Below are 11,531 nucleotides of genomic sequence, written 5' to 3' on the forward strand. Positions count from 1 at the left end.
AGACGGCTCCTGCTTCAGTGCAGACGCTTTGTAACCAGTACGCCCCTGGGTGAGCGACTCGGCGCCAGGTCGCTGCACCGCACGGCGGAGCGTCCCCCACCCACACCCACACCCACACCCGTGATGCCCTTGCATCGACTTTACCATGCGAGCTGCGTCCAGAGGCGAGCGCCATGCCGTCCGTGGTCCGAGGTGAATGCGCAATGGCGGCCGCTGCTCGCCGCCGTATTGTCCTCCGCCGGGTTGCCGGAAGAGGACCGCTCGGCCTCGCGCCGCGTCAGAGTCCCACGTTAATAATGTAGCCCGTGTCACCCACCCGTCGGCGCCTATCTCGGCCGACGCTCTTTATTATTCCCGGCCGCAGCGCGTGACTCGAGAGCTACACCAGTACCGGTGCACTGCTGACAATGTGTAGGAACTCGTGCTATCCTTTCTCCAGGGTCAGCAACTGCAGCAGTACAAGCACACGCACAAACAGTTTGTGACCATACTCACTTATGTCAGCGTTCCCTGAATCTCTGTTTCGCCTAAATTCTACAATTCCCTTGACATCCTGGAAAGACACGCATCCGCCTCCCATTCCGCGTCAGCCTACCTTCCACAAATCACATTTTTTACCAACTTATTCACTTCCCACACCTTCTTCTATTCCTAGAGCACCTTTCGATCCAATACATAAGCGCGAACGGTTACTTTTAAAATTAGGGCAACCAGAGCTGAAGTCATTATACACCACTGATTGACCAATTCATACAGTGTAAAGGAGGCTTACATACAGATGTTAGAACTGCTAAAATATAAAAAAAATGAGAAGTCCACAGTGCGCAGTAGTTGATTTGACACACACAACCGGTTTTAAAACTTTTAAGTTGCATCTTCAAATGTATATCCACACAGAAAATTTTTAAAAATTAATACTTCGATAATAGGGAAATGAAATTATCTGAGATATCTTAAAATACTGGGTGGACAAAATTAAATAACAAAGAAAACTTATGCATCTAGTAATGAAACTGGTGTGGACCACATACACTCCAACAAGGAATGAGCCTATTCGTATATAATGATAGAAATTTATAATTTCACACAAAAATATGCGATGCCAGATCATATAGGGAGCTGTTACAGAAAGCCGTAGAATAACAGTTGGCGTGGCTAGGCAAAGTCCTCAGACTTCTTCATTTGGTAAAACCATCGTCAGTGATGAATGTCGAGTCTATAAAATCGAAGGAATGGAATTAGGAATCAAAAACTGATCCCTCACTAAAAAACAGTGCAGCAGTGACTAAAGCGAAAAAGAGATGCAGACAGTCCCTATTGAACATGGAACAACTACCAGACATAGGACTAACCTGTGTTAAAATCAAGAACTTGTAGTGTCGTGCGGTTGGCAGGAGATAACTAATGATTAAGGATGAACACACTTTATTTAACTAAAACGCCTTCTTGGCATGCACTAATTTCCAAACTCAAGAACAATAAGAAACATAATAATTCTTATGGTGGCAAAATCCAAGTAAAATTTACAAGACAAAGAAAAGAAAAACCAAAGTTACTACGCTACACAATTCCAGAGTGGCGTTACGTCCAACAAAATACAAATTCCTACAGAAATAATACAGCGAGTGTCTACTGGACTTGAGCCAGCATAGGTATTGGACGGAGCTGTCCTAGCTACAGGTACACACGGCCAGTCTCATTCTTCCGAGATGATTATAACACGATTCTGTGGAGTGCTACACTTAGTCACGTTAGTTCCAATTGGTGGATCTCTGCCACATGGCTTTTCGTGAAGTATTGCCGCAATGAAACTTCCTGGCAGACTAAAACTGTGTGCCGGGCCGGGACTCGAACACGGGACCTATGCCTTTCGCGAGCAAGTGCTCTACCAACTGAGCTACCCAAGCACGACTCACGCCCCGCCCTCACAGCTTTACTTCTGCCAGTACCTCGTCTCCTACCTTCCAAACTTTACAGAAGCTCTCCTGCGAACCTTGCAGAACTAGCACTCCTGAAAGAAAGGATATTGCGGGGACATGGCTTAGCCACAGCCTGGGGGATGATTCCAGAATGAGATTTTCGCTCTGCAGCGGAGTGTGTGCTGATATGAAACTTCCTGGCAGATTAAAACTGTGTGCCGGGCCGAGACTCGAACTCGGGACCTTTGCCTTTCGCGGGCAAGTGCTCTACCAACTGAGCTACCCAAGCACGACTCACGCCCCGTCCTCACAGCTTTACTTCTGCCAGTACCTCGTCTCCTACCTCCCCCGAGGTACTGGCAGAAGCAAAGCTGTGAGGAGGGGGGTGAGTCGTGCTTGGGTAGCTCGGGTGGTGGAGCACTTGCACGTGAAAGGCAAAGGTCCCGAGTTCGAGTCTCGGCCCGGCACACAGTTTTAATCTGCCAGGAAGTTTCAAATCAGCGCACACTTCGCTGCAGAGTGAAAATTTAATTCATATTGCCGCAATGTTTGGATCTGAGCTCTTGAACGGAGGTCGGCAGCCAAACTTGCTTGTCTGTTGTGTGGGCCCTCTAACTGATAAGGGGCCACTACGACATTTCTCCCCCTGGGAAAGGAATGCACAGCACCACAAGCGGGGGTGTACTGGTCAACATGGATAGTTTCGTGGCCGTGAGGGCCTGGAGGCGACGACGCAGCGGGGGCAGCTGGTGGCCGAGGCAGTGGCTGAGGTGGAGGTTTCGTCACAGGGCGGCTGTCGACAGGCACTGGCAGCTCCCCTGTGGCATCGTGGTCCACCATCTGGGGACCGAGCTGGTTGAGGCGCCGGCGGGTGGTGGAACCATCGGCCCACCGGAGAGATGCCATCGTCCAGCCGCAGGGCTTGGTGATGACGGCAGGCGCCCAGCGCGCCTGTGGATGAGAGAAGATGCACGACCAGACTTCCTACTTGACATGGAAGGAGTGCAATGCAAGCAGAAGAGTGAGAAGCCTCGGGAACAAGGACAGATAAGGGAGAGAAGAATGGTCGAACAGGAAGTATCTCTGCTGCTCTTTTACCAGAAAGTCATGTGGCATGGTATGTAGCCCAAAAAAAGAAGCACAACCTCCTCCAGCGGCTAATGGCTCAGCAGCTTATCTTGTTGGGTCTTGAACGTCTGCACAAAATGTTCTGCCCAGGTGTTTGATGCAGGGTGAAATGGTGCAGTGTGGATCAAGGAAATGCCATTATCAGCAGGGAATTGCTTAAACTCTGCCGAAGTAGACTGTGGACCATTACCTGTAACGATAATTTTGGGTAGGCCCTAGACAGCAAAAAGATGCTGAAAAATTTTGGTGGTCTCAGCAGAAGTGGTGAGTGGTCTTCATCAAGAGGGATATGTAAGGGTATCCCGACCTAGACTAGATCAGGATGAGTCACTGGGATCCATGAAATGGCCCTGCGAATTCCAAGTGGAGACGTTCCCACAGAGCAGCTGCATCTGGTCATAAAAAATCCTGGCACGGGGGCGCTGTCTGACGTGTTTGGCACATGTCAGGCCCGCACAAGGGAGGCAATGTCTCTATCCAATCTGCGTCCAAAAAAGGTGTCAGCGGGCAGGCTGTATGGTGCGTACGCTTGCCCAATGGCCAGCATGGAGAAGGTCGAGGACACAGTGGTGCAATGTATGTGGTATCACCACCCAAGGAACGTCCGAATCACATTGCAAAAGGATGACGCCACTGCGGAGAAAGAGACTGTGTCAATGATCTCAAAAATGCTGGACTTGCGCATAGCAGACGCTACAACGGCTGTTCGGCAAACCCGCAAAGATTTGGCGGCGGAGAGCTTGCAGTGTTTCAGCGGTGGCCCATAGAACCGTATTGGCCTCTAACGGAAGCGTGTCCAGAGCTGCGTCCACGTTCGGTTGCACATGAGGAGACATCAAACTTATGGTCCGCTTCGGCAGGCAGCTGGGAAAGGAATCAGAGGTGCAATAGACAATATCAAACTCGAACTTTGACAGGAAGAGCGCCCAACGCTGGAGGCGGCACAGTTGTAACCTCCCCACAAAATATAAAATAATATTATGAATAATATTCACACTTAGTGTAACCTCAAAACAGAAAAATTCCTAAACCTCTGAACAGTAAAAAATATAATTATGTCGTTCACATTCAGTATAACCTACCAACAGGAAAATTGCGTAACCTATCAATAATAAAATGTGACTAATCTCTCAATAATAAAAAAATGTGACTCACTTATAACCTTTCAATAACTGACTGTGAATTTTAACTGGTAAATTTTAGATGTCAGCAGCGCTGCGTCATGGCCCTGAAAGATCATTCTGAATAAATAGAAAATTCTTACCTCAATAAGGTCGCCGGATAACGCATGTATATCTGCTCCTATAAGAAATTTTTCTGGCACAGCCGAGTGCAAAGCTGGCCGATAGATTTGTCATGTATAAAAAGAACAACTGATTTTTCTTTGCAATAATCGGGATGACGATGGATTGGAGAAATTAGTAAATTCTTTAAATTGAGATGATTGATTGTCAAAAGTTACTTTTTTATAAGAAAGATTACTATTAAGAGATTCTTTAGACACATTTACATGGGACTTGATATAACAATACTACATATGCGCGAGGCTGCTTTCACCTTATACTACAACGCTCAGGCTCCGCCATCGCTAAACCACGACCGGCCCAGCCAACTCGATACACCAGACTGCTCGCTAGCAACTACTTACTCCTACAGCTACACAGTTCCTACTGCAACCAACACTGCTCTCTGGTCTGAGATTCTCTTATAGCTTACATACCGCAGGCAGCGCGTGAGCAATCCATCGAAATTACATCTGCTCGAGTGCGCTAACAACAAATTTCTTAATCATGGACCTCTTACACAGTGTCTGGGTGGACACTGTGGCACCTGGTTGAACCAAAGAAACCAAAGGTTTGTGTTCCGTCTGCAAAGTGAAATGAAGACCATACACGAAATCGTAGAATTTCGTAAGGGTGAAATCCGGCGCCAAAGCTTCCTTTTCAATTTGGCTATATTTGGTTTGAGCGCCAGTTAATTCTTTTGGATGCGAAGCCCACCACCCTCTCATTGCCGTTTACCACTTGCTAGAGGACAGCACCCATGCTATGGAAGATGAGGGGCAGAGAAGGGCCTAAGTGGCCAGACAAGCAGGTGAGGAGAGAGCCACCTTGAGACTCGTGACAGCCTGCTCACGTGCCGCGTCCCAAACTCACCGCACACCCTCGCGCAACAATGCGGTCAGTGGCGCTGAAATCTCGGTGGCGAAGGGTATAAAATGCCAATAATAATTTGACTGAGGGCAGTTTGCAGTTGTTTCACGTTGGTGGGAAGAGGCAGGTTTAGAATCACCTGAACGTACTCCTTAGAGACGTGTAGTCCGCGGGCAACGCAGGTTAGCCTCGGAAAAAACCTGAAAGAGCCTATCCAGCTTGTCTGCGAGGTCCACCACGGACGAGCCACTGACGATGACGTCGTCCAGATAATTTGCTGCACTGGGCACCTGGTTTGTGAGGTGTTCCAAATAAAATTGAAAAATGGTGGGGGACACTGGCAGTGCCAAACGGGAGGCGGTTGTACCGGTAAAGGCCACACTGTATATTGATGACTAGGATCTGCTGCGATCCCTCATCCAACAGCAGGTGCAAATAAGCATTATGCAAGTCAATTTTGGTGAAAACGGTTGATCCCGCAAGACGCGTAAGTATGTCATCCACCGATGGAACAGGATATGCATCGATGACGGAGTGATAATTTACCGGGACCTTAAAATCGCTACAGATGCGATAAGTACTGTTCAGCTTCTCGACTATCACGATAGGCGTCGCACAGCGACAATGCGCGAAGGGAGAAGGGATGTCTTTCTCTTGTAAGCGGCGAAGATCAGCCTGGAGCCTGTCTCAGAGAGCAAATGGGACTGGGCGGGCCTTAAAAAAACGAGGGATAGCAGAGGGAAGAAGCTGAACACGTGCGGTGAAAGCCTTCACCCCTGGTGTGGAGGATGAGAACAATGTTTCTTATCTGCTGAGCAACGGAGCGAGGAGGGTATCCGAGGAGGGGATCGAAACCGCCTGTACCTCGTCCTGCACTGACAAACCCAGACGACCAAAAATATCCAAATCCAGAAGTATTTTAAACATAGCTGCACAACAGCAACGGTTCCACATAATAAGATTATAAACAGCCGACCAGTTGCAATGGATAAAGAATTCTTTACCTATGTTTCCACAAATTTAAATTTGTCTTCTTCAGAAGGTGGCCTAAGGACAATGAACATCATAGCTTACATTAGAAAGGTATGAAACTTAAGTCAAGAATTCTTTTTTTTTTTTTTTTCCTTTATTGTAATTTTAAACACCTAGACAGGCGGGCTGTCAGCAGCATAGTACGCTGCTCTTCAGCCTTAAGTGGAACAATAAACATGACAGAGAGGTGATATATACAATACAAAAAACGGCGGGCAAAAAATGGAGATACAAAAAAACAATAAACAAGAAACCGTTCACGTTGGACGAAAAAAACACTAACACTTGGAGACACGGCGCACAAAACACGGAGAACAGCGACGGCACATGTGAACAGTTGAGTTGTAACTGCACGAAACACAAAACGATGCACACACACTAAACACTGATGGCGATGATCTCCGACGCGCGAATGTTCACTGAGCGTGTACGAGTCCGGGGACCTGCCAGGAGAGGAGGTGGAGGAGGAGGAAGGGGAAATGGGAGAGGGGAGAGCAGAGATGCCATGGGCAAAGGAGAGAGGGCGAGGGAGGAAGGGGGAGGGGAAGCCCGGGGGAGAGGGTAGGAGGGAGGGGGGAAAGGAAAGAGGAGGGAAGGGAAAGGGGGGGAGGGAGGGTGCCTAAAGGAAAGGACACAGGAGGTTGGGGGGGGGGGGAATCAAAGTTGATAGGAGGGGTAGATGCAGGGGAGGAGGACATCATCAGGGAGGGGGAGCTGGCGGAAGCCACCTTGGGAGAGAGTAAGGAGGGTGGAGAGATGGAGACTGGGTGGGAAAGTCAAGAATAGATTTTAACACAAATTAGAGGGCTCTTGCATTACAAAAATATGAGAACGACGACTGGTACTTACAATTTTACATTGCTATGGACTGATGTATCATCGCCGTTTTTACAAATGTCTGCATAGATCCATTTATCAAAATTAAAATATAGCCCTAAAAGTAGGGTTTGTCACGTAAATATCAATTAGTACATGGCTGCTGCAGAGCTCACAACCGACTGAGTGTAATCGGCCAGCGTAGTTACTCTGAAAACAGGGCAGGTGGCGCTCATGGCGCGAACCATGTGCCGATTGGCGTACAAAAGCAACGTGTAAATTATCAGTGTTAATAACGTCCTTAGATAAAGTAACAATAAAAAGAAGGAAAGCGTTTAACACTCCCGTTATAACAGTATGGCAGCCTTGGTACAATTAATGTAGTTATACATCAAAAAGGCAGGTGGCGCTTACGCCGAGAGAGTTACGTACAGTGGTATATACAGCCAGAATATAAAAATTACATTACGATATTAGTGAAGCCCACACATGGTATATATGCCAGAACTTTAAAATTGACAATAACGGCTCTTAAGACAGAATTACGAACCCTGGTCCACCATCCAGTTAATACACATTCGCAGGGAACCAACGTTTTAGAGCCAGACAAAATCACATAAGGGCCGATGTAGTGGCAGCCATACATCGTGAGAAAACCACATTACATAAAGGGTAGTGAGCTTAAAGATTTGAAAGTGCATCATAGCTTCCTGAGAAAATAGACCACTGAGGTTACCAGCATTAATGTTATACCATAAACAGTACAGGTTTAAAGCCTTCGAAAAATTGTCTACAAGCAAGGTTCAACTGGTCGTTCAGTATATTACCGTCTTTGAGCTCTAGATGTTCAAAAATTTGTAACTCTTCCCACAGATCTAGTCTACGCCCTTTGTCCAGAAGGTTAGTAGCGCCGGGGGAACCGACCACCAAGGAATGAGTGGTGAAGGAACCACCATTGTAGGAGATTTGTGTGGAAAAAACGCCGTCAACTGGTCAACTGATATATGGTGATTACTCAAACTATGCAAGTCGCGAGTGTACGGAGACATAGCTGGTGAGCCAAAGCGTTGGTATGTGGCACCATGCACCATAGACACGGAAGAAGATAGCGTGTGAGTTGTAAGACCACAGGGACGTGTGTGACCTCCAAGGTAAGGAGGAAACTGGCTCCAGACTGGGGAATGATGGAGAATACTTGTCAATCAATGGAATATGAGGCTTCCAGGTCCTGTGGTGACGATGCGTGATCAGTCTGTGCGTCTGCAAGAAGTGTGGCGGCGTCTACACGATGTTTCTGCGAAGCCTGACTTGCAACGGCGATATGGCGTGTTCGGCTGCAAGCCGTGCAACTCGCTCGTCGGTGGGGGCACTCCGATCGTTGGTGTCTACATCTACATCTACATTTATACTCCGCAAGCCACCCAACGGTGTGTGGCGGAGGGCACTTTACGTGCCACTGTCATTACCTCCCTTTCCTGTTCCAGTCGCGTATGGTTCGCGGGAAGAACGACTGTCTGAAAGCCTCCGTGCGCGCTCTAATCTCTCTAATTTTACATTCGTGATCTCCTCGAGAGGTATAAGTAGAGGGAAGCAATATATTCGATACCTCATCCAGAAACGCACCCTCTCGAAACCTGGACAGCAAGCTACACCGCGATGCAGAGCGCCTCTCTTGCAGAGTCTGCCACTTGAGTTTGCTAAACATCCCCGTAACGCTATCACGCTTACCAAATAACCCTGTGACAAAACGCGCCGCTCTTCTTTGGATCTTCTCTATCTCCTCCGTCAACCCGACCTGATACGGATCCCACACTGATGAGCAATACTCAAGTATAGGTCGAACGAGTGTTTTGTAAGCCACCTCCTTTGTTGATGGACTACATTTTCTAAGGACTCTCCCAATGAATCTCAACCTGGTACCCGCCTTACCTACAGTTAATTTTATATGATCATTCCACTTCAAATCGTTCCGCACGCATACTCCCAGATATTTTACAGAAGTAACTGCTACCAGTGTTTGTTCCGCTATCATATAATCATACAATAAAGGATCCTTCTTTCTATGTATTCGAAATACATTACATTTGTCTATGTTAAGGGTCAGTTGCCACTCCCTGCACCAAGTGCCTATCCGCTGCAGATCTTCCTGCATTTCGCTACAATTTTCTAATGCTGCAACTCCTCTGTATACTACAGCATCATCCGCGAAAAGCCGCATGGGACTTCCGACACTATCTACTAGGTCATTTATATATATTGTGAAAAGCAATGGTCCCATAGCACTCCCCTGTGGCACGCCAGAGGTTACTTTAACGTCTGTAGACGTCTCTCCATAGACAACAACATGCTGTGTTCTGTTTGCTAAAAACTCTTCAATCCAGCCACACAGCTGGTCTGATATTCCGTAGGCTCTTACTTTGCTTATCAGGCGACAGTGCGGAACTGTATCGAACGCCTTCCGGAAGTCAAGAAAAATAGCATCTACCTGGGAGCCTGTATCTAATATTTTCTGGGTCTCATGAACAAATAAAGCGAGTTGGGTCTCACACGATCGCTGTTTCCGGAATCCATGTTGATTCCTACATAGTAGATTCTGGGTTTCCAAAAACGACATGATACTCCAGCAAAAACATGTTCTAAAATTCTACAACAGATCGACGTCAGAGATATAGGTCTATAGCTTTGCGCATCTGCTCGACGACCCTTCTTGAAGACTGGGACTACCTGTGCTCTTTTCCAATCATTTGGAACCTTCCGTTCCTCTACAGACTTGCGGTACACGGCTGTTAGAAGGGGGGCAAGTTCTTTCGCGTACTCTCTGTAGAATCGAATTGGTATCCCGTCAGGTCCAGTGGACTTTCCTCTGTTGAGTGATTTCAGTTGCTTTTCTATTCCTATTGAGTCCGGAAACAGTCCGGACATGATGGAAAACATGCGGAAAACGTTCTGTCATGGGTTGTAGCAGCGGACCGACGAGACTCCTGCTGGGCGCGAGACAACCGGCGAGCAGCGACCACAGCCAGATCAAGACGTGGCGGTTGTACCCGTAGAGACTGTTCAAACGCACGAAAGATCGCCAGACACGTGTCGAGTGACCGGCCCTGTAACTGCAAAATATCAGCCCGAAGAATCACCATCACGTCGCGAATCAACGAAGAGGCATAAGACTGCTAGCAGGCAACACTGGCGCACCGGAATTTACAATCGCGGGAAAGACCCTGGAGCAATCTATTACTGATATGTCTGACCTGAAGACTTCTCACAAGAAGAGAAAGTCTGATGGGTGGAGCTGATGTGTATTTGTGCGTCAAAGTACTCAAAAAGGCAGCCCTTAATATGTGTAAACGAGAGATCTGGAGGTGACTCAGGTAGTTCAGTTGTTCAATTTAACGATACACGCGTGGTGGCAAAAGTCAAGTAAAAGTTACAAGACAATGAAAAGAAATAATAACAACCAAAATTACTACGCTACACAATTCCCAAGTGAAGTAGCACCCAACAAAATACAAATTCTTTCAGAAGGACTTAGGTGACTGTCTACTGGGCTAGAGCCAGTGCAGGTATTGGCTGCAAATGTCCTAGCTGTAGGTACACACTGCCAGTCTGACTTTGCTGACGTGCTTATAACACTGATTCCGTGGAGTGCTACACTTAGTCCCATTAGTTCCAATTGGTGGCTCACTGACACATTGCTTTTCATGAAGTAATGCCGTGTTTACGCAGGAAGCCTGTTGATGTTTACATTTACTGGCGATGTTTCGATCTGAGTTCTTGAAGGGAGGTCGGCAGCCAACCCTCCTTCTCTGTTGTACAGGCCCTCTAGCCGATAAGGGGCCACTATGACCGAACTGTCGTCACTTTACCAATTAAAATATGTTCCTGTGGACCTATGCCCAGCAACGAACGAAGCCTTTACAGTTCGTGATATAAACATCTCTTAGACTTTATGAACTGATTAGGAACTGAATCCCACCCACTAGTATCTAATGCAAGTACTCTGCTGGCCCGTACACACCTTCCATGCACGTTCAACTCCCGTTGAAATTTCAACCACTTCCCACTCCCAACGTTGAAATCCGTCCCAAGATACAACCCTCATTCCGACACTAGTCAGACAGCTGTAACACACACCATCATTTCATCTTTGTCCCTTGCCGTTCCTTTACCCCAGACACTTTTAGTCGATACTTGGGGCTTCACAGCACCCCATTGTGAAACGCACCATTTCCTCTCCGTCTTGTTCACGATCATTTTCATGAATAACAGGACCATTATTACTCCATAGCATCGTTCATCCCATCTTCATTGAATATACGAGGACCATCGGAAAACGAGGAACGACCAGTAGTGAAATGGAAACCACAGTGAAATTGTAAACAGTTTTATTTGCAACAGTTGGCGAAACCTTCCAGGTATTTCTGTACACAGTGGCCGCTCCGAGTTACACATCTGTGGTAGCATTGTACCAACTTACCAAAACCTT

At 47.2% G+C, this 11,531-nt stretch overlaps 1 non-coding gene across 1 annotated transcript; it reads right to left on the reverse strand.

Annotated features, from left to right (window-relative positions):
• Positions 1–2,134: 2,134 nt before the first annotated feature.
• Positions 2,135–2,209, reverse strand: Trnas-cga (transfer RNA serine (anticodon CGA)). Its single transcript has one exon. It is a non-coding gene; the product is annotated as a tRNA-Ser (tRNA).
• Positions 2,210–11,531: the final 9,322 nt, after the last annotated feature.

The sequence above is a fragment of the Schistocerca serialis genome, chromosome 4 (assembly GCF_023864345.2).
Source record: "Schistocerca serialis cubense isolate TAMUIC-IGC-003099 chromosome 4, iqSchSeri2.2, whole genome shotgun sequence".
NCBI classification, from domain to species: Eukaryota; Metazoa; Arthropoda; class Insecta; order Orthoptera; family Acrididae; genus Schistocerca; species Schistocerca serialis.